The sequence below is a fragment of the Hibiscus syriacus genome, unplaced genomic scaffold (genome assembly GCF_006381635.1).
Source record: "Hibiscus syriacus cultivar Baekdansim isolate YM2019G1 unplaced genomic scaffold, ASM638163v2 tig00000340_pilon, whole genome shotgun sequence".
Lineage (NCBI taxonomy): Eukaryota > Viridiplantae > Streptophyta > Magnoliopsida > Malvales > Malvaceae > Hibiscus > Hibiscus syriacus.
This window is the reverse complement of record NW_024061783.1, coordinates 5,652,927-5,673,070: the sequence shown is the minus strand read 5'-3', so window position 1 is coordinate 5,673,070 and position 20,144 is coordinate 5,652,927. Positions and strand designations below refer to the sequence as shown.

General features: G+C 36.9%; 1 pseudogene; it reads right to left on the bottom strand.

Annotated features, from left to right (window-relative positions):
* Positions 1-18,532: 18,532 nt before the first annotated feature.
* On the bottom strand, positions 18,533-19,864 carry LOC120199420 (annotated as a pseudogene).
* Between the last annotated feature and the right edge of the window lie 280 nt (positions 19,865-20,144).

Genomic DNA, 20,144 nt, shown 5'->3' with positions numbered 1-20,144 from the left:
TATAAAGGAATTGCGGTAGATAAAGCAAAAATTGATATAATATGTTCACTTCCTTACCCTACTACGGTGAGGGAAATTTGTTCTTTCCTTGGTCATGTAGGTTTTTACCACAGGATCATTAAAGATATTTTCCAAGGTGGCGCAACCATTGTACGAGTTGTTACAAAAGGATAAAATTATCAATTTCGACCAACAATACCGAGAATCATTTGAGGTTTTAAAGGAAAAGTTGGTTTCGGCACCATAGTCTAACCGCCAAATTGGGATTTTCCTTTCGAAGTCATGTGTGATGCTTCGGATGGAAGTGTTGGAGTCATGCTCGGACAAAGGATTGGGAAAGAGCCTCACATTATCGCCTATGCATTTCGTACCTTAGATTCTTCACAACAGAATTATTCAACAACCGAAAAAGAATTATTCGCTATTATTTTTGCATTAGATAAGTTTAGATCGTATCTTCTTGGCACTAAAGTTTTTGTTTTCTCTTATAATGTAGCCTTGAAGTACTTGCTTAGAAAAAAAGAGGTGAAACTACGACTAATCTGTTGGATCTTACTCCTCTAAGAATTTGATTTGGAAATCAAGGATAAGAAAGGTTGTGAGAATTTGGTGGCCGATCATTTAATCCGACTTCCAATCTCTATAGTTGATCCTCCCGTTCGTGAGGATTTCCTGGAGGAAAGCTTGATGATGGCGCAGAAGTCAATGCCTTGGTTCGTAGATATAATTAATTACTTAGCTACAGGTAAATTACCATCTGATTTGACGAGAGCATAAGTAAACCATATTAAAAGAGAATCTCGTTTCCTCACTTGAGATGATCCGTATCTTTGGAAGCATTGTTCAGACTAGGTAATCCGACAATGTGTTGTTGAAAATGAGTTAAGCTCAATTTTAAATTTTTGTCATTCTTATTCGTATGGTGGACATTTCGGACTAAAGCAGACTACTCATAAAATTTTGGAATGTGGATTCTTTTGGCTTCATATTTTCCGTGATGCTTACTTATTTTGCAAATCATGTGATAATTTCCAACGTGCGGGTAATTTGACTCGAAGAAATGAAATGCCTCTTAATTCTATTAATATATGCAAAATATTTAATGTTTGGGGACTCAACTCTATGGGTCCTTTTATTTCTTCCTTTGGAAATTGTTATATCATTCTTGCGGTTGACTATGTTTCGAAGTGGGTAGAAGCTAAAGCCACTCGAAACAACGATGCCAAAAAAACTGTTCAATTTTTTAAAAAAAAGTATTTTTTTCCAGGTTTGGCACACTTAGAGCGATAATAAGCGACCGTGGCACACACTTCATTAATCGGGTAATTGATGCACTTATGAAAAAGATTGGAGTAAGTCACCGAATTGCCACGGTTTATCATTCGCAAACGAACGGACAAGCAGAAATTTCACATCGTGAAGTAATGACGATTCTTGAAAAAATAGTCAAGCCAAATTGCAAGGATTGGAGATTGAAATTGATCGATGCTTTATGGGCTTATCGAACTGCATATAAAGGACCTATCGACATGTCGCCATATCGCCTTATATTCAGTAAGCCATGTCATTTAACAGTCGAGCTAGAAGACAAGGTATATTGGGCTTTAAAGCAATGTAATATGGATTTGGAGGTGAAACACGAAAGCTACATATACATGAATTTGAGGAAATTCGGAGATATACTTACAACAACTCCAGAATATATATAGACAAAACAAAAGCATTTCATGATCGAAAAATTGTTTTTAAATCTTTTCTGTCGGACAAAAAGTTCTTATTTTTAATTCAAAGTTAAAACTTTTTGCAGGTAAACTTCGATCGAAATGGAGAAGACCTTATACGGTAATTGATTTTTTTTCTCATGGCGCAGTCGAACTTGAAGATGGTTCGAGGACTCGATTTAAAGTCAATGGACACAAAATTAAATCGTATTATGTGAATAGCCAAGCTTGCCTAATTGAAGATCTCGACTTAGAAGAACCTGTAGTCTGAATCAGGTCGTCAAGCTAACGACGTTAAACAAAAGCACTTCATGGGAGGCAACCCATTGTTTTTAATTTCGTTACATTTTCATTTTCAAATTTTATTTTTATTTCGATTAAGCACGTTTTATTTAATTTTTATTATTATTTTGCAGGAACCAAATGTTTTCTAAACTTAAATGAAGAAGATTTGCGAAATTATCATCCGAAAAGTGCCTTATTCGAACCCCAGGAGCAGTGTAAAGTCGTACAAAGCAGTGTAGTGTCGATACTGGTAAGGCAATATCGATACCATGAAAATAGAACCTCAAAGTAGTATCGATACTCCTTTAATAGTATCGATATCATTGTTTTCCTACGGCACATGTTAGAACACTTCTAAGGAGACCGGCGCATGTTAGCAAAACCCAATGTGTTTTCCTTTTTTTTATTAACATTCTGCCGCCTACCCCAATCCACCAATCCCATCATTATTTTACTTTGACCATAGACCCTACCTCCATCTCTATCTTTATTAATTTCAAATTTACTTTTACACTCACTTTTACTCTCATCACCAAAATAATTTCATTTAAACTCCAACACCCCCACTTACGGCAGAAAACAAATTCAACCCAACCCCTTTCATCTTCTCCAAACCGATTGCCTCTCCCCAACAATACGCTTCCATCATTTCTTCCTCTCCTCACTGTCATAGAACTTACCAAACCACTACGCTCTCAATAACATGCTCACTCCACGATAGTACGCACAAGGAACCAACTGGACAACGTCGTCGCTCCTCTGCCTGCCGTCCTTGGCAGACACCGTCGTATCAATGCACTGGCTTTTTTTTCCATACCAAGTGACTCCGACTTCGTTCCACAGCCACCCCCTATTCTCCCCACGTGAGGCCATGGCCATGCTCCAACCGCTCTATCTTTGTCGTATCATTCGGCGTTTGCGCCAACCGCCTCGTTACGCCCCAGGCCGAGCATCTCTCGTCGTCCATCACCACCGTGCTCCCCATTTCCATCGTTCCACTCAATGTCGACTGTAGGAATGTTATCTTCTTATTTGCGATCGTCGGGCTTCCCATCGTGTTCAATGCATTTGGCGGCTTCGGATGGCATCCAAGAGGTAAACTATAATCCTATTACTGTTCAACCTTTGCTGATGTACCATCTAATTTATGATTTTACAGAGGACTTCAACCCTGGTTTTCCACCCTTGAATATCTCATACGACATCGAGCTCACGGCAACAACCTGGGAAATATGCTTCACCGGCCCGATCCTCTAGCCCGGGTGCTGCCCCTGCTCATGACAGTCAACCACCTACCCATGAGAATCCCTAGCGCAACTGACGGGGTCAAACGTATATTGTCCCTGTTGAAGAAACTCTACATGGTTACTTGCAATTTTCAGACGACGAATTGGTGTGTTTTGAGTCGGTAAGACACTGTCCTTTCTGTATAGGTAAATATATTATGACTCGAAATTTAGAAACCTTGTATTTACGTGAGTCTGTCCATACGTATTTTGCTGCTATTGGTTGGACTTTATATCTGATGATTAATTGTGGAACGTTTTATGAACTTGTCTTTGAATTTTACGACACTTTTAATTTTTCGCCGAATCGTCTTCTTAATGTTAATTTGCCTGATGTGGTTACTTTCTGACTATGCGGAAATTATTTTTCAATGTCTATTTCTGAATTTAATCTTGCTATGGGGTTCATGATGGATGTCATGAATTATGTGTATTTGACTGCTTTACTTGAGATTCCGCAAGACTTCAATGCTGATATGGCCTATGAGACACTTACCAGCTGGGCTGGCTATACGTTCAACATTCACTCAACTCGAGCTCATCTTATCCACGACCCAACTTTGCGCTCATACATCATTTTCTCGCCTACAATTATTCTGGTCGGAATGACTCGTCTTCCTCTTTGAGACGAGTGGAAGTTTTCTTTTTATGGTGCATGTCAGCCGTCCAGCGGGTGAACTTGGGATTTTGGTTTGCTCGGGTATTTGAGATCGTTATTCGATTTAATCGCCCAGTTATCCTTGGCTCTTACATTACTCATTTAGCCTCTCCCATCGTTAATTTTGATGTAATACGCCACAAGGTTTACTTATATTTTTTTTTACAGATGCTTTGGATGAGCGATGCTTGGATTCGATGGGCCTACTTGCTGGAACCCCGAGCGTACCATACTTTATTCCACCGGGTGTCTTCACTCCTTGCCGCGAGCAAGTTTTCGTTCGCCGTAATACGCCATAACCATCACCTGCAGCACCTTGCCCAGATATGCAGTCTCAAATGTATGAAGTATACAACCACATCCATTCCATTGAGAAGAACATTACTGAGATTCTTTCCTATCTCTGTCTTAGCGCCTCCCATCGCGGCCGAGGCCGTGGTCAACATTAAATACGGGGAGTACTCTATTCCAACTTTTGTACTTTAATTTTACTTTTTGAGGCAAAACACTTTAAGTGAGAGGGAATAAAGTGTAGGTTGAATTTCCACTTGCTTATCTTTATGTTTTGATGCTAGTATGTGTTGGTTGGATTTACGGAAATTTCATTGAATTTCTTTGTCTTGTTGAATATTTTTGGAATGCTATGATTGTTTGGGAACACATGATTGTTTAGGTTAGAATGCTCTTGATAGTGAATACCATGAATTGTTATCAAGGATATTCCATGATTTTTTTGGTTGAAATGTGCTTAGCTCAATGCATGACAACAATTTGGTGAGATTTGAGCCTTTATGAGCATATCATTTTGCTCTTATTTTTTTGGATTGAGTGTGTCGAATTTGAATTGGTATTCTAGAACATGCATTTTAAATACTGTCGAGATTACACATGAACATGATGCTTAAAGATGATTTGGGCACCATAGGATTAATCATTCTGCTTTCCCCACTAAAATTACATACCCATGCATTTTTTCCTCTAGTTAACCACTCTTGAGCCTATTCCTACTTCTTTATTTTCACCACATTTATAAACCCGAGCCTTTTTATTTTATCCCTCTTTTATACCCTTTTCAGGGAAAATAAACAGTTAATCCGATGTATGCTCCATGAAAAAAAAGACAAGAGAAAAAAAAATGGAAAACGAAACAACAACAAAGAGAAAAAAATTGAATTATTTTTGTTGTTTGATAGTTTGTCTCTTTATCTTGTTGTGCTTAATGTTTTGATGGAGGTGAACTTGTTATTTGTGAGTTCCTTGCCTTGAAATTTTAGCCATATATTTTAGCCTTTTCCCCACCTTTACCGAAGCCCCGTTACAACCAATAAAATACCATTTGATTTATGCATCTTGTTCTCATTAGTAGTGGATATTTGATTTACTTGAAGACCTATGGTAATATCGTGTCAGTTTGGCCATTGAGCGTTTCTATACCCCAAACACATATAGTGATTTGAGTGAATCCTGGTAAGGTGTTGAGTTATGGCATTGAGATTAATTAATGAATCGATGTTACAATTTCATTTAACTTGTTCCAATTGGTGATATTCAATTTATTGATGTCTTGACTTGAATAATTCTTGTGGTCTCTACCTTGCTTCCTTGAATGTGAAATTTGACAAAGAACAGTAAATGAAATTTTGACTGATTTGATTATATCATACTTGAGGAAAAGCATGAGATAAGTGAGGGGGAATTTGATGAGTGTTCAGAATCGATAGTATTTGTTCGTTAATTATTCAATCTTATTGATTTATTGCTGATGATTTGGTTGTGTTATGATTATTTTCGTACAGGGCCTTACTTTCCAGAATTAGTGGTAAATCGGGCGCATTCTACATTTTTTTATTATTTGGTCATGGATGAAGATATGGGCACGACTCTGGGCATGACACGGTCTGACGTGACAGTTTCTAGAAGGTCCAGTCAGCGACAGTTTTCTAGAAGATCTAGTTAGCACACCTTCTGGAAGATGGACGAGCAGAGTTGCATTAAGAGACTTGTTTAAAGTTTGAATTTAAGAAAAACAATTATCTTTAGGATTATTTTATTTTAATTTATTTGTTTGTCTCTAGGTTTTTAGAGGCTATAAATACCCTCTTGGGGTAAGCCTAATTTCACAACTCATATTACAATCTTCGTTTCTTTCTAGTTTTATAAAAGTTTTCTCCTTTATTTTTCAAGTTTTTTGGTTTTACTTTAATTTTTTTTAAGTTTTTGTTTAAATATACTAAGTATGACTTTTGTCATGCTTAGCAAATTTTCTCATAAGCCAAGAGCTGAAGCGATGACTCAATTTCAATGGGAGAATTGTAAAAGGCCCTTAATAACTTTGGAGTATCTCTCTCAATCTCAGTGCTTATTTTTCAAAATAAAAACAGTTTTTAAAATCAAAGATTGACTTTGGTCAAGATGTTGTTGCGATTAAATGTGTGGGAGGAAGGATCAGCTTATTGAAAGAACATTCGACTTCTTGGTAACACACTTGGAGAGATAACTTCACCAAAAGGGAAATGAGATCAGAATTACCGGCTATTGAAGCTACAATCCCAGTTAATCACCATGAACTTAAACAGAATTGATCTACGATAATTGATGTTGATTAGATCAGTTCCCAAAGTCAGAATCAAAGATTGCCTTGGGTATTCAGTATAAAAAATAGAGTCACAGGGATAGCCCTTGTAGATAAAGTAACCGACGTGAATCCCAAAGGGAAAATCTAATTCGATAATCTGAAAGAAATTGAGTCAAAGCAAAGCTTGAGGATGCTTTTACCATATCCATTTACAATCTTTACTCTCCTATTTTTACTTTAATTTCCTTCATTTATTTAATCTCTTTTACTACTTAATTGCATTTTAAACAAAACCCCTACTACTTTTCACCTGGTTGAAACCATTCAAACATAAATTTGGAATTTTACCTAGTCACTGAGGATCGACCCTTACTTCTATTTACTACGAATTTTCTTATTTATTAACTGAGAATAAGGAATTTTATTTGACATCAAAATGATATTTGCCAGTACATGTCAGAGTTAGTCTTGATAGATGAGCACTGTTGTCATAGGTTCATAGAGGGCTTACACCTTATCATGTCACATCTTGCAACCAACCCTCCTGGTGTATTTGCTTAGTTGTCCAGCTAGGGGAAGGCGGTCGAGAGGGTCATGAGTAGGAGGGCCAGATAATGCAGTGAGATTTGGGGATAGATTTAGAGAGTCGCCAAACTGATGAGGTTATCATACTCTAACTAAGAAAGTAAGAGATAGTTAGGGTTCTTGTAGACCCTCAGTTATACAGTCGAGGAGAGTTGGTAAGAGCTCAGATCGAGGAAGTATGTCTGAGTCTATTAGGAGACCCTTGATGTTAGTCTTTGAAGCGAGCACCAATTACTCAGCGATAGTCTTTTCTCACCTTATCTGTACTCAGTGCAGGAGGAGGAACCTAAGGACATACAAGCTGGGGTAGATGGGTTGCTTCAGTTGTGGCTCCTTATACCACTTTGTCAAAGATTATATAAGGGCTTAGGGAGTGACTCCAGTAGTGACTCAGAGGTCAACATCGTTTGTACAGAGAGGCCGAGTGCTAGAGAGTGGTGGTAGCACTGCATCTGGGTAACAAAGCAAAGGGACAACCACATCAGTGGCCCGTGTAAAGTTGAGGGTAACCTTCAGATAGTATATGGTAAGAGCTTGGGAGGAGTGATGTAACAAATATGATATCAGGTACATTCAAAGTATTTTCTATCTCAATTACTATATTGATAGATATTGGTTCCACCCACTCTTACATCTGCTCTGACCTAGTTCAAGAGATAGAAATCCCAACTGAAGACTTAGAAGTAAGAGTTTGAGTATATAGTCCTCTAGGTTTAGACGTACTAGTAGACAAGATTCATCAATGTTGCCCAGTAAAAATTCAGTGTCAGACCTTCCTAGCAAACTTGATGGAGTTACCCTTCCGAGAGTTCGATATGATTTTGGGCATGGATTGGTTATCCGAGCATGATGACAATTTGAAGTGTAAAGCTATACAGTTTAAGCTTAGAGTAGTTGATGGAACCAAGTTAGTGATGAGCAGTGATAAGTCAGGTCAATCGAGGATCATGTTTTCTATAAAAGCTCAATGGATGATCGACCGTGGATGCGAGGCCTTCTTGGCATATGTGGATGATACTAGAATTTCAATTCTAATATTCAAAGATATTTGGGCAGTACAAGATTTCCCCGATGCATTCCCAGAAGAATTATAGGTCACATGACTGTGAATTAGAGTTTGGCATCGAGATAATATATGGTTCAGCTCTAGTGTCCGTTGTTCCCTATCGCATGTCACCGACAGAGCTGAAAGAGTTAAAGACCCATATTCAAGAGTTTTTAGATAAAGGCTTCATCCAACCAAGCATATTTTCATGGGGAGTGCTGGTCTTGTTTGTTAAGAAGAGGGATGGGTCAAATACAGGTAGTTGAACAAGTTATCTAGGTCGAATACAGGTAGTTGAACAAGTTAACCATTAAGAACCATTATACACGTCTAAGGATAGATGACCTCTTTGACCAACTTAGGGGAGCGTGTGTTCTCCAAGATCGACATGCGGTAAGGTTATTATCAGTTGAAGGTGAAGGATGTCGATGTAGCAAAAATAACTTTCAAGATGATGTACGGTTATTATGAGTTATTGCTAATGTCATTTGGACTCACCAATGCCCCAATAACATTTATGGACTTGATGAATCGAGTCTTTCACCCCTACCTAGATCAATTTGTAGTGGTGTTTATAGACGACATCCCGATGTACTCCCGATCAGAGGAAGTGCATGCTCAACATCTTTGCATCATTCTTCAAACACTATAAGATCGTCGGTTATATACCAAGTTTGGGAAGTACGAGTTTTGGTTATCAGAGGTTTCGTTTATAGGTCATGTCATGTCATAAGATGGTATCTAAGTTGACCCTCATAAGATTCATGCCAGATTTGAGTAGGAGTCACCTAAGAATATGTCAGAGGTGCATAGTTTCCTAGGTTTAACCAGGTACTATCATCGATTCATTTAGGGCTTCTTGATGATAGTTGGCCCACTGACCAAGTTGCTTCAGAGGAAAGTTCCCTTTATATGGGATGAGAAGGTATAGAAGAGCTTCGAGTATTTAAAGACCATCGTAACTCAAGCCCCAGTATTGACCCAATCAAAGTCAGGTAAGGACTTCACAGTTTTCAGTGTCACTTCATTTCATGGTCTTGGATGTATCCTGATCAACAAGGCAATGTTATAGCTTATGCATCATGTTAGCTTAAATATCATGAGTATAATTATACCACCCATGAGCTAGAGCCAGCAATAATAGTGTTTGCCTTAAATATTTGGCGACACTAACTCTTCGAAGACAAATGTCACATCTTCATCGATCACAAGATTTTTAAGTATTTTCTCACTCAGAAGGAGTTGAACTTGAGGTAGCGTAGAGGGGTTGAGTTGCTTAAGGATGACGAATGTGTAATAGACTAACATCCAGGTTAAGAAAATGTTGTGCCAGACGTCTTTAGCAGAAAGTTCATGTTAAAGTTGTGAGCTCTCCTAGCATGGTTGAACTTGTCTAGTGAAGGTGGTTTGTTAGCTGAGTTACAAGTCTAACCAGAGTTAGTAAGCAAGACTAAGATGCTGCAAAGTTCATATGATTAGTTAAAGGCTCAAGTTAAGCAGGTTCACCTAGGCGAGGCACTAGGCTTTGAGTTACATGATAGGGTTTTTTGGTACTTCAAGGGTCAGTTGTACGTACTCGCAGATGCTTTGTTGCATAGTAAAATCCTCAATGAGGCAAATCGCAGTCCACTCTCAGTTCACCTAGGCAGTAACAAATTGTACCAAGAGCTTCGACAGTTTTATTGGTGGTCGAGCATGAAAAGAGAAGTGTTCGAGTTTGTAGCTAGATGTTTTGTGCATCAGTAGGTCAAAGCGAAATATCAGGTTCCTTCAGGATTACTTAATCCCATTTAGATTCCTCAATGGAAATGGGACATATTGACTATGGACTTTGTGACTGGGTTACCCATAACCAGACAGACACACGATGCAGGTTGGGTCATGTTGACTATTTGACCAATTCGACTCACTTCCTCCCAATTATGATGGATTATAACTTGGAGAGGTTATCTCAGTTTTATGTCCATGAGATAGTGAGATTACACGGGGTTTCAATTTTTAATTTATCCAACAGAGATCCTCGATTAACTTATCAATTCTAGAAATCCCTTTATGAATCCCTAGAAACTAAACTAAATTTTAGTATCACTTTCTACCCTCAGATAGTCGGCCAGTCAAAACTTGTCATCTAGATCTTATAGGACATGCTTAGGTGCACCATCAAAGATCTTAAAGGTAGTTGGGAGGACCACTTGTCGTTAGTGGATTTCACATACAATAATAATTTTCATTCGAGCATTCATATGGCTCCATATGAGGCCTTGTATGAACGCAAGCTTAGAACTTTGCTATGTTGGGCATAACTCAGTGAGGGTAAGATAGTGAGTCTAGATTTTATTAGAGAAACTGAAGCGAAGGTTTGATTAATCCAGGGTCAGTTGAGAGAAGCCTCTGATAGAAAGTGATTCTATGCGAATTTAAAATGCAAGGACATAGATTTCGTAATGGAGGACAATGTGTTCCTCAAGGTTCCCCATGAAAGAAAGTGTTTCGTTTTGGTTGTAAGGGAAATTTGACCCGCGCTTCATAGGACCTTACGAGATACTGGAGAGAGTTGGACCAATGGTTTACCAGTTGACCTTACCACCAGAACTTGAGCACATCCACAATGTGTTCCATGTATCCATTCTTAAGAGCTTTCGATCCGATCCATCTCACTTTATACCCCTTGAATAGATCGAGGTAATCTCAAACATGACCTCTGAGGAGGATTAGAATAGAATCTTAGCAAGAGATATAAAAGAGCTAAGGAATAAGATGATTTATTTGGTGAAAGTGTTGTGAAGGAACCATGAAGTTGAGGAGGCGACTTGGGAAACCGAGTAGGACATGCAAATTTAGTACTCCCATATCTTTTACCTAGGTAAATTTCAAGGATGAAATTTTATTTAGGAGGGGAGAGTTGTAACACCCCAAATTTTGGGTTAGTAGTTCTAGGTTAACCCGAGTGAGCCTTATAATAAATCCATTAGCTTATAGGGAGCCTTGACCCAAGTTTGAGTTGATTTGGGTTTGGTTTGAGCCCAATATGAGTTAAAAAATGGTGTTTTTAATTGGTGTCTATAATGGAAAGGACTAAAAGAGCAATTATACCTTTTTTAATCAAAGGCTAAAAAACCCATTAATTTAGGTGATCTCACGTTTGGCATCTCTTTTTCTCAACTCTTTTTTGTCTCTTCTTCTCCTTTCTACTAGCCTTCGTCTTCTTCCTTGGTAACCTAGAGAAAGGTAGTAACTTGGTGACCCATCAAGCTTGGTCTAAGACTCAAAAGGTAATAATCATAACTTACTCATCTCAAGCTTCATTTCAAGCCCTTAATGTCTTCATTTCTTCAAGGTAGCCAAAAGTGGATTTAGTGTGGGTTTAGAAACTCATAGTAAACTAACCCATTTTTGAGAAATTCAGGCCTCAATAAACGTTCTAAACTTTTCAACAATGTTAGTAATACATGTGGTTGATTCTTTCCTAGTGAGAGTAGTTAGAGAAAGCTCCAAGGCTAGGGGAAAGAAAAAGCTCACTCTTTGTTGAACATTGGGTGTTTTCAGCAGCTTAGGAAATCAAGGTAACTCAATTCTAACCCAACTCTACTACATTGTAGATCACTAGGTGAGTTTGTTAGCTTGCATGATTCATGAAGTTAGCTTGCATGATTCATGAAGTATGTTCATGGTAGATTTTAGTGTGAGTATTTTCAGAATGTTTTAAGACTTATTATGATCCCTATTATCAGACAAAACACTCTAATAACATTTTTATGCCCGAAATAGGGTATTTGTAGGCATGAGTATAGATATAGGAAGAACAATATCGATATTGTTCTTTAGATGCTAGAAGCAAAGGTGTTTTTGGGTTAGAAGTATCGATACTCATGCAATGGGTATTGATATTGTAGGTGAGGTATTGATACTCGTAGGGTGTTATCGATACCAGGTTCACTCAGCACATTCTAGTAGTAAATTTTGGTATTGGTACTCATGAGAGTATCGATACAAAGGGTAGAGTATCGATACTCCCCAATATGGGTGGCGGTATTTAGGTACTTTTTAAAAGAACGAAGCCCTTAAGACTCTAAAGGTAAGAATCATAACCAATATTGTTCTTCATTTCAAGCCCATAATGTTTTTATTTCTTTAAGGTAGCCAAAAGTGGGTTTAGTGGGGGTTTAGAAACTCATAGTAAACCAGCCCGTTTTAAGAGATTCAAGCCTCAAGAAACGTTCTAAACTATTTTTCTAAACTTGTTAGTAATAGCTGTGGTTTATTCTTGCATAGTGAGAAAAGTTGGAGAAAGCTCCAAGGCTAAGGGAAAGGAAAACCTCACTCTTCGATGACCTTTGGGTGTTTTCAACATCTTAGGAAATCAAGGTAACTCACTTATAACTCAACTCTACTACTGTAACACCCCTATCCCATATACGTACCCGAATACGAGTTAGAGATTTCATATAAACCATTTGAAAACATTTATCCTATTCTATTTAAAAATTGATAAAAAAATTTTTACTTTAAATTTCTAAATTTAAAATTTATAACAAAAATAATAAATCACATAAAATCGTAATATAATACTTTAACATCCATTTCAAGTTCGATCTCATGCAGCAACTAGGCAGTTCAATATTACTTCATATTATAAACAAAACTGTCTAAAAACTGCCTAATTTAAAAATCCAACCAATTAGTATTTAAAACATAATTTAGTAAAATATTATTCATTCATACTATTAATTATACATAATATTATCCATATTAAGATAATATTAATTTAATATTATAGAATTGTTTTATAACTATCATATCAGAGCAACTAGAACAACTATAATATACATACTACTAAATAAGTCAAAGTAACATCAAACAATGTTCTTACTGATATTGGATGAAGATTTGATTCCACAAAAGTGATGCCCGTTATGCTCCTCACTCCACAGTTGTTTCCTTTCCTTTATCTACGTGTGAAACAATCACCCACTAAGTATTCATTTAGTGATGCATATACAAACTAAAGTAAGTCATTTTAACACAAAGTATGATACTTATCTGATAGAGAAGTGGCAGCAGATGATGATTGTTGCTCTTCGTTGAGGAATCAAACCTAGAAAGCTCTAGACTCGATCAAAGAGCGAGAGGATGGATGAATGATGTGGGCGATAACAAGGTGTTTGGATTAGGGCTTTGAAGGTTGATATTAAGACAAGAAGATTAGGGTAAGACAATAAAATAAAGATAATTTAATTCAAGGACAAAAAAGGTAAATAAGACTGTCCGCGAATTCTGATTACTATATATGGTCGCGAAAATTTGTGCAAGTATACACAATCGAACAAGTAATACATTGATGATTGAGTATTGTATCCACAAGGATTGAAGGAAATTTATAAGTTCAGTTAAAGCAATTTACTATTTCACCTAAGTATAGTTAGTGATGTTATTTACAAATGAGAAAGTTGTGGCAAGATGAAATGGATGTTGTGGAAATGGTATGATGGCAATATGGTAGCAAATTGAGATATCGTGGAAAATTGGATGGATATGTCGTGACAAGTTGAATTGTTTATAGTGGAATTAAATGAAAATGTAAAGGCAAAATAAAACTATAAATACTGGATTTGATTATCAAGACTTTAGACTCCTTACACAAAAGCTACTATAGGAATAAATGATAGGAGTCACTTAGGAAATTTAACTCTACTTCTCAGGATGGTCTTACTTCTATGCCTTATCTACCCGATAGAGTTTACTAAGGGTGTCCTATGCTATCTCTAGTCAAGGGACTCGACAGGTTCAAGATGCCATGGGAAACCTAATGGCGTTAGCTAGTGCAAGGATCCTATATGTCCAAATAACAGGATATGTCACGTCAATACCTTTTAGCGGCAGCACTAACTTCTAACCTCTCGATTAAGCATTACTCCATTTAGTCAACTGAAATCCTAGCCTTATCTCTATGGTTGAATTAGGCCTAGTTACTACCTAGAACCCCTTGTTTATATAGATACTCCCTAGTTTCTCTCGAACATTAAGGACATACTACTTAGCCATTCTCTCGAACACTAAGCAAACTCCTAAGGAATGGCTACTCTTATAGCTCATACAACCTTAAGGCATTAAACGTCATAAACAAAACATATAACAACATATAAAAACAACCATCCATTAAAGCAAACTCAAATATCCATAAGGAACACCCACCAAATAAGACTAGTTCATGGTGGGGTTCGAATGTTCCAAGCAATAAAGCAAGACATTAATTCGTTCCATAAAACCCAAATGATATAAATGAAAGAAAAGAGTAAAGGGAAGGAGGAAAAGCCTTCGACGTGCACTGTCGAAGCTCCCCTCGGCCACCACGGACTGCCTCAGCTCACTAGCTCCTCTCGGATGCCTAGCTCGCCACTCCCTCTAGTTTGTCAATGGAGGAATGTCACGGAAAATAAGATTGACGGAAAAATGAGAGACCTTTTCTCTATGAATTTCTAGCTCAAGGCAGCGTGTAAAAAGTCTCTTTTCATTATGACTTCATCTCTTTTTTATAGGGGAGAATAAACCTAGGAATTTTACAAATTCCTAGGATACCCTGAACATGTCTCCTTCACATGAGAGAGTGAGCAGCTGTGGCAGTGGTTCCCTCCAGACAACCGGGCGTGGACCAGACATGATTATCCTGCTACAGGGCGTGGTCCAGGGAAAATCAGTTGCAGCTGGGAGTGGTCCCGACAGTATCAGTCGTCCCAGGTGGCAGAAGTCTCCTCTCAGGTGACTGGTGGTAGAGGGCACGTGAAGATAAGGACAATCTCATCATGTCACAACACTTCCCTTTTTCTTATCTTTGCTCCCAAATCCTGCACATCACCAAACAAGCACCTTCCCCATAACGCAACACATATTACAAAATAAAATGTTGCGACAAACATATTTCCACCACATGCAACTATATGCTCTTAAATGCATCTATATGATCCTATATGGGCTCTTAGACAGTCAATAACTTAAGTGAAAATGCCCTAAATATGGCCTTTTAACGGAGTCATCAAAGACAATAAAAGAAACTAAAGGAAAAACATGTAATAAATGAATTAGGTTAACTTCCCTTATGGTGGGCGGCAAAGGGGGATATTGTGGGTGGATTTTGATGGATGAATACTCGTTGGAAAGATAACGGGATAAGAATCGTAACGAAGAAGACGGATCGAAATTATGACGATCGAATCTTCATAAAAGATGGAGGAGGAAGATAATGAATTATGGAGATGGAAGATAGATGGATATGTCCTACCAAACCCTCTTAGTCGCAATAAAAAGGAAAACTCGACAATATGACTCTAACTAGCCCTCCTAATCGTAATGAGAAGGCAAACCGGAGTGTGAAGATTTCTTTCTCAAGAACTTAGAACTTAAAGGAAAATATGCTTCAAAGACACAAGACAATTAGCTCTTGCAAAAACGTACTCAATGTTATAAAGATTTTAATTTGTACGATGCTGGAATTGTCGGTTGTTTTTCTCGAGTTTGGTAAAGCTGCAAAGTAATTTAGGACAACTTTTGCACTTCTTTTACTTTTGTTTCTTCTCTTGTCACATTATCCTTGTCTTCTTCGGTTTTTCTGCTCCCCATTAATAATAATTCAACTGACATTTTTAGCAAAAAAAAAAACACTATTAAAGATTTTGAAAAAAAATAAAAGCCATAAATTGTAATTTTAAAAAATTAAAAATGGTTAAGAAAGTATCATAAAATTATAAAAATCTGTAAATTTCATTGTACAAATCTCTATTATCTCTCACTAGCTCCAGTTTATTGTTGTTTACTAAATATATTTTTAATAGAATCGATCTTTTATTTTGGACATCAAAGTTGATCAGACAATTGTAACCTGTACAACAAGATGACAATAGTTTGAGTTTCTCAATAATAAAACTTATTAATAAATATATTCACATAAATCCAGAAAACCATGATCTGCTACATATTCATGACAAAATTCAAACTGATATTATCAGGGACGAACCTACGTTAAAGGTGGAAAGGATAACTAATCCCAAACTTTATAGTTTAATTATTTTAAAACTATTGTTACCGTTATTACTACTATTATTGAAATTTGTGATTCCTTCAAAGTTGTGATCGAATCGATAGTAGTAGTGACTGACCAGATACCTAAATTTTCTATAAAGCTGACATTGTAGACAATATCTTCCTCTATTACCAGGACCTCCTCTGCCTCTGTGATCGATGGGATGTCGAATATAAGTTTTGTGACGGTGACTTAATGCAACCTGATGTAGATGTTCAAACCCTAAACTTCTAATGGAGAACAATATTTTCTTTAACTATTAAAATCATTTAATAAACTTTCTTTAACCATTAAGGTGCATGATGAGTTCTAGAGTAGGTTATACTGTGAATGAGACTTGATGAGCATCATATTTCTGGTTTGAACCTAAATTAACCCCTTTTATAATAATGAATGTAAGCAAAAAATGTCTCATTTCAAGCAACTGAATGTCATCTATACTAAAGTAAAAGAAGAAAAAGAATGTCATCCATGCTGCTTCATGTGGTTTCCCAGCTACAATGAGATCCATTTCTAGGATAAGAGGACTCAAATTCTACTAATCAGCATACCAATCTTACTCTGGTTCGATTTGATTACAAGAAACAAAAGCAACATCTGAATTGCTACATGAACTGCAAATTAGGCATAAAGTTTAGTCTTTGGAACTCGTAAGCAAATTAGGCAAATTGTTACATAATCAAAATGGATGTCCCATTTCAAGCAACTGAATGTCATCTATACTAAAGTAAAAGTAAAAAAAAAGAATGTCATCCATGCTGCTTCATGTGGTTTCCCAGCTACAATGAGATCCATTTCTAGGATAAGAGGACTCAAATTCTACTAATCAGCATACCAATCTTACTCTGGTTCGATCTGATTACAAGAAACAAAAGCAACATCTGAATTGCTACATGAACTGCAAATTAGGCATAAAGTTTAGTCTTTGGAACTCGTAATCAAATTAGGCAAATTGTTACATAATCAAAATGGCTTATCATGGTCAATTCGCATTTCCTACATCATAGACTCCCTAGGTATTTCTGAGAACTTGGTTACCTATTACACGACAAGCTGTGCATCAGATCTCCGAGTTCGTTGCTTATAGATATGCCTTAAAATTTTACCTTTTAGGTATCATTAAATAACCAATGCATATTGAATGGGAGATTTGTATAAACTCAAGAAAACAATAAAACTCACATGGTCATTCACAGCTCCATTGGAAACCATAAAAATAGGAAAACTACAGCCAGAGGAACTCCTCTTTAAAGATCTTGTATTTGGCTCCCGTAATCTGCATACTACATAAACTTTTTAAGCTTATTGATTAACAACCGTGATACAGCGAAAGAGAACTGTGTAAGTTGTACATGAAATCAGAAAAGCATGCCATCCAATCATCAAAAATAGGCAGTTTATACTCTATCTATCATTAAAATGGCATCAAAAGCATCATCTTCAAGTAGTAGGTGATGAAAGGAAATTCCGAAATCACACTCTAATTAGGCTTGTAAACGAACTGAACGATCAACGAACCATTTGGCGGGAAGTTCGTTTATATTCGTTTGTTTATTAACCGAATGAACATGAACAAGATTTTATGTTCGTTTAATTAAATGAACAAACACGAACAAAGGTCTCGTTCGTTCATTTACGTTTGTGAACGTTCAATAATCCATTCATTTATGTTCGTCTATTTATGTTCTTTCATTTATGTTCGTGTATGTTAATTTATGTCTATTCGTTTATATTCAGCCCAATCTCCATACCTATTTAAAATATTAAGATCCAATCATTTTAAAACCAAAATAATTTTAAACTCAAATCAATTAAAGAAAATATAAACCATACCCATTTAAAACCCAAATAATTTTAACTCAAGTTGTAGGTTATATTAATGAATGATGAATTTTATGTGGTTATTGTTGTTGTTGTTTACGTTCATTTACATTCATTTATTGTGTTTGATTATGTTCATTTGTTATGTTTGTGCAGGATTGTTTATGTTCATTTATTGTGTTCGCTTATTTTCATTTACGTTCGTTTATTATATTCGTTTATGTTCGTTTACATTCATTCGTTTATGTTTGTTCATTTGTGTTTGTTTATCATTTAAATGGACGAATACAAATAAGCTACATTCCTTAATTAACGAACATGAACAAGAAATTGTGCTTTCTTTTATGTTCGTGTTCGTTCATTTGTTCGATTAAAGTTGAACGAACATGAACATACCCGGTTCGTGTTCGCTCGGTTCTATTACAGGCCTAACTCTAATCCTAGTAATAAGGTGCATTGCTATGTTGAGTTTTGTTGTATGTTCATGCTACACCTGCATCAACATTCCTATAGCGCCAAGGAACTAAACTAAACCTCAGACAACGAAAAGATCCACTGCCAGTTTTCACTCATTTAATACAAAAGCAAATGCACGAGTATTCCATATCAGTGAAAAACGAAAAAAAAAGGTTTGTCTTCCTAGGCTGCAAATTTTTAAATTGACAAAGCATATGCTAGTTTCAGGATTATGTTATAGTACCTGGAAATTTGTTCTCCTTTTGCAACATCGTAGAGAAAAACAAAGCATGGGGTATAAGCAATTGCATCCAACGCGACGAACGGTGAGCTAATCTTGAGGAATTTAGTCCCTCGAAAATATTTCCTCTTATGGTTGTAACAAGATATAGTGTCATAATCGATCAACATCAATACTTCTCCGTTGCTCAAAACAACCAATGGTTGATAGGAATTCCAGCTCAATACATGTGGGGAGTTATATGCATTAATAACAAACTGTTTGGTCCAATACTCTTTAACACCATACTCCTTCATAACCCAAATTTCACATTCCATGAAACCCCGATCGTAAATTAAGAACAGACAGCGTCCTTGTACTCCAGTTTTTGTGAATTGAACAAAGTTCTCATCCAATTCTTGAAATTCTTGAAAAGTATCAGGAGGTAGAACTGCCCCAAACTGCTCGGCATCAAAGTCTAAAGAATTTATGAATTCACCACCTTCAGGAGAAATGTTATATCAGTGAATAACTCCATTCAAGAAAGCATTGAAGGGTAAAGAAACAATGTCAATAGGTGCATTTCCTATGCTTCTCCATGTACCAGTCCCAATGGGGTATATTTCAGCCTTTTTGTCACTCGATTCAACAGTCGGAGAATAGCTTTGCAAAAGCTTGTATTAATTAGTGACAGTTGAATTCACCCAAAATTCACCAAAAATTGGGTTACATAAAAGGGATCATCTTTTTTAGGACCAACTAAACAAAGCAAACCATTGCATGCACTAATATCAGAAATGTCCCAAATGGGAACATTAAATATGGGTGTAAAATTGAGTTCGGACACTTAGAACCCTTCTCCATGGCAATTGGCATCGACGTGGAATGACTGGAGCCTCTTTCGAGCTTGGTGGAGTGGTATATACTAGATTAAAATGCAAAGGCGGGATCTTTGGTGGTGGAGGCATGCGGACCGAGGATCAGAAATGAATCGGAGGAAGGTCTTGCAAACGCACCTGCAATGGAAGAGGTCATGGATGGGAAGCCTTGAGAGAATGTCCATGATTAGAGGGTGTGGGAGTTGAAGGAGCCTGCAAGTGTTTGGGGTTGCTTCATGTCGACTGCTTGATGGTTCCATTATGGCTTTCTTCTTCGCCCCTTCAGTTACTCAGGCTTGTTTTGTTTACCTTCAAAAATTCAAATGGGTTTGGACGCTAAAAGTTAAAAACTTGAAATGGTTTTAATGGTGGTGATTCAGGGTTATAATTGTGAAACCCTAAAAAGAAGATTTTGGGGAAGTGAAACATCATATCATGTTCATTGGAATGGCAAATCACCGGTTCCAATACAGATGGTTAAAGTATTTTTTTTTAGGTGTTTAACGACTTTTATGTTACTCTTTCAAATGTCAGATCTTG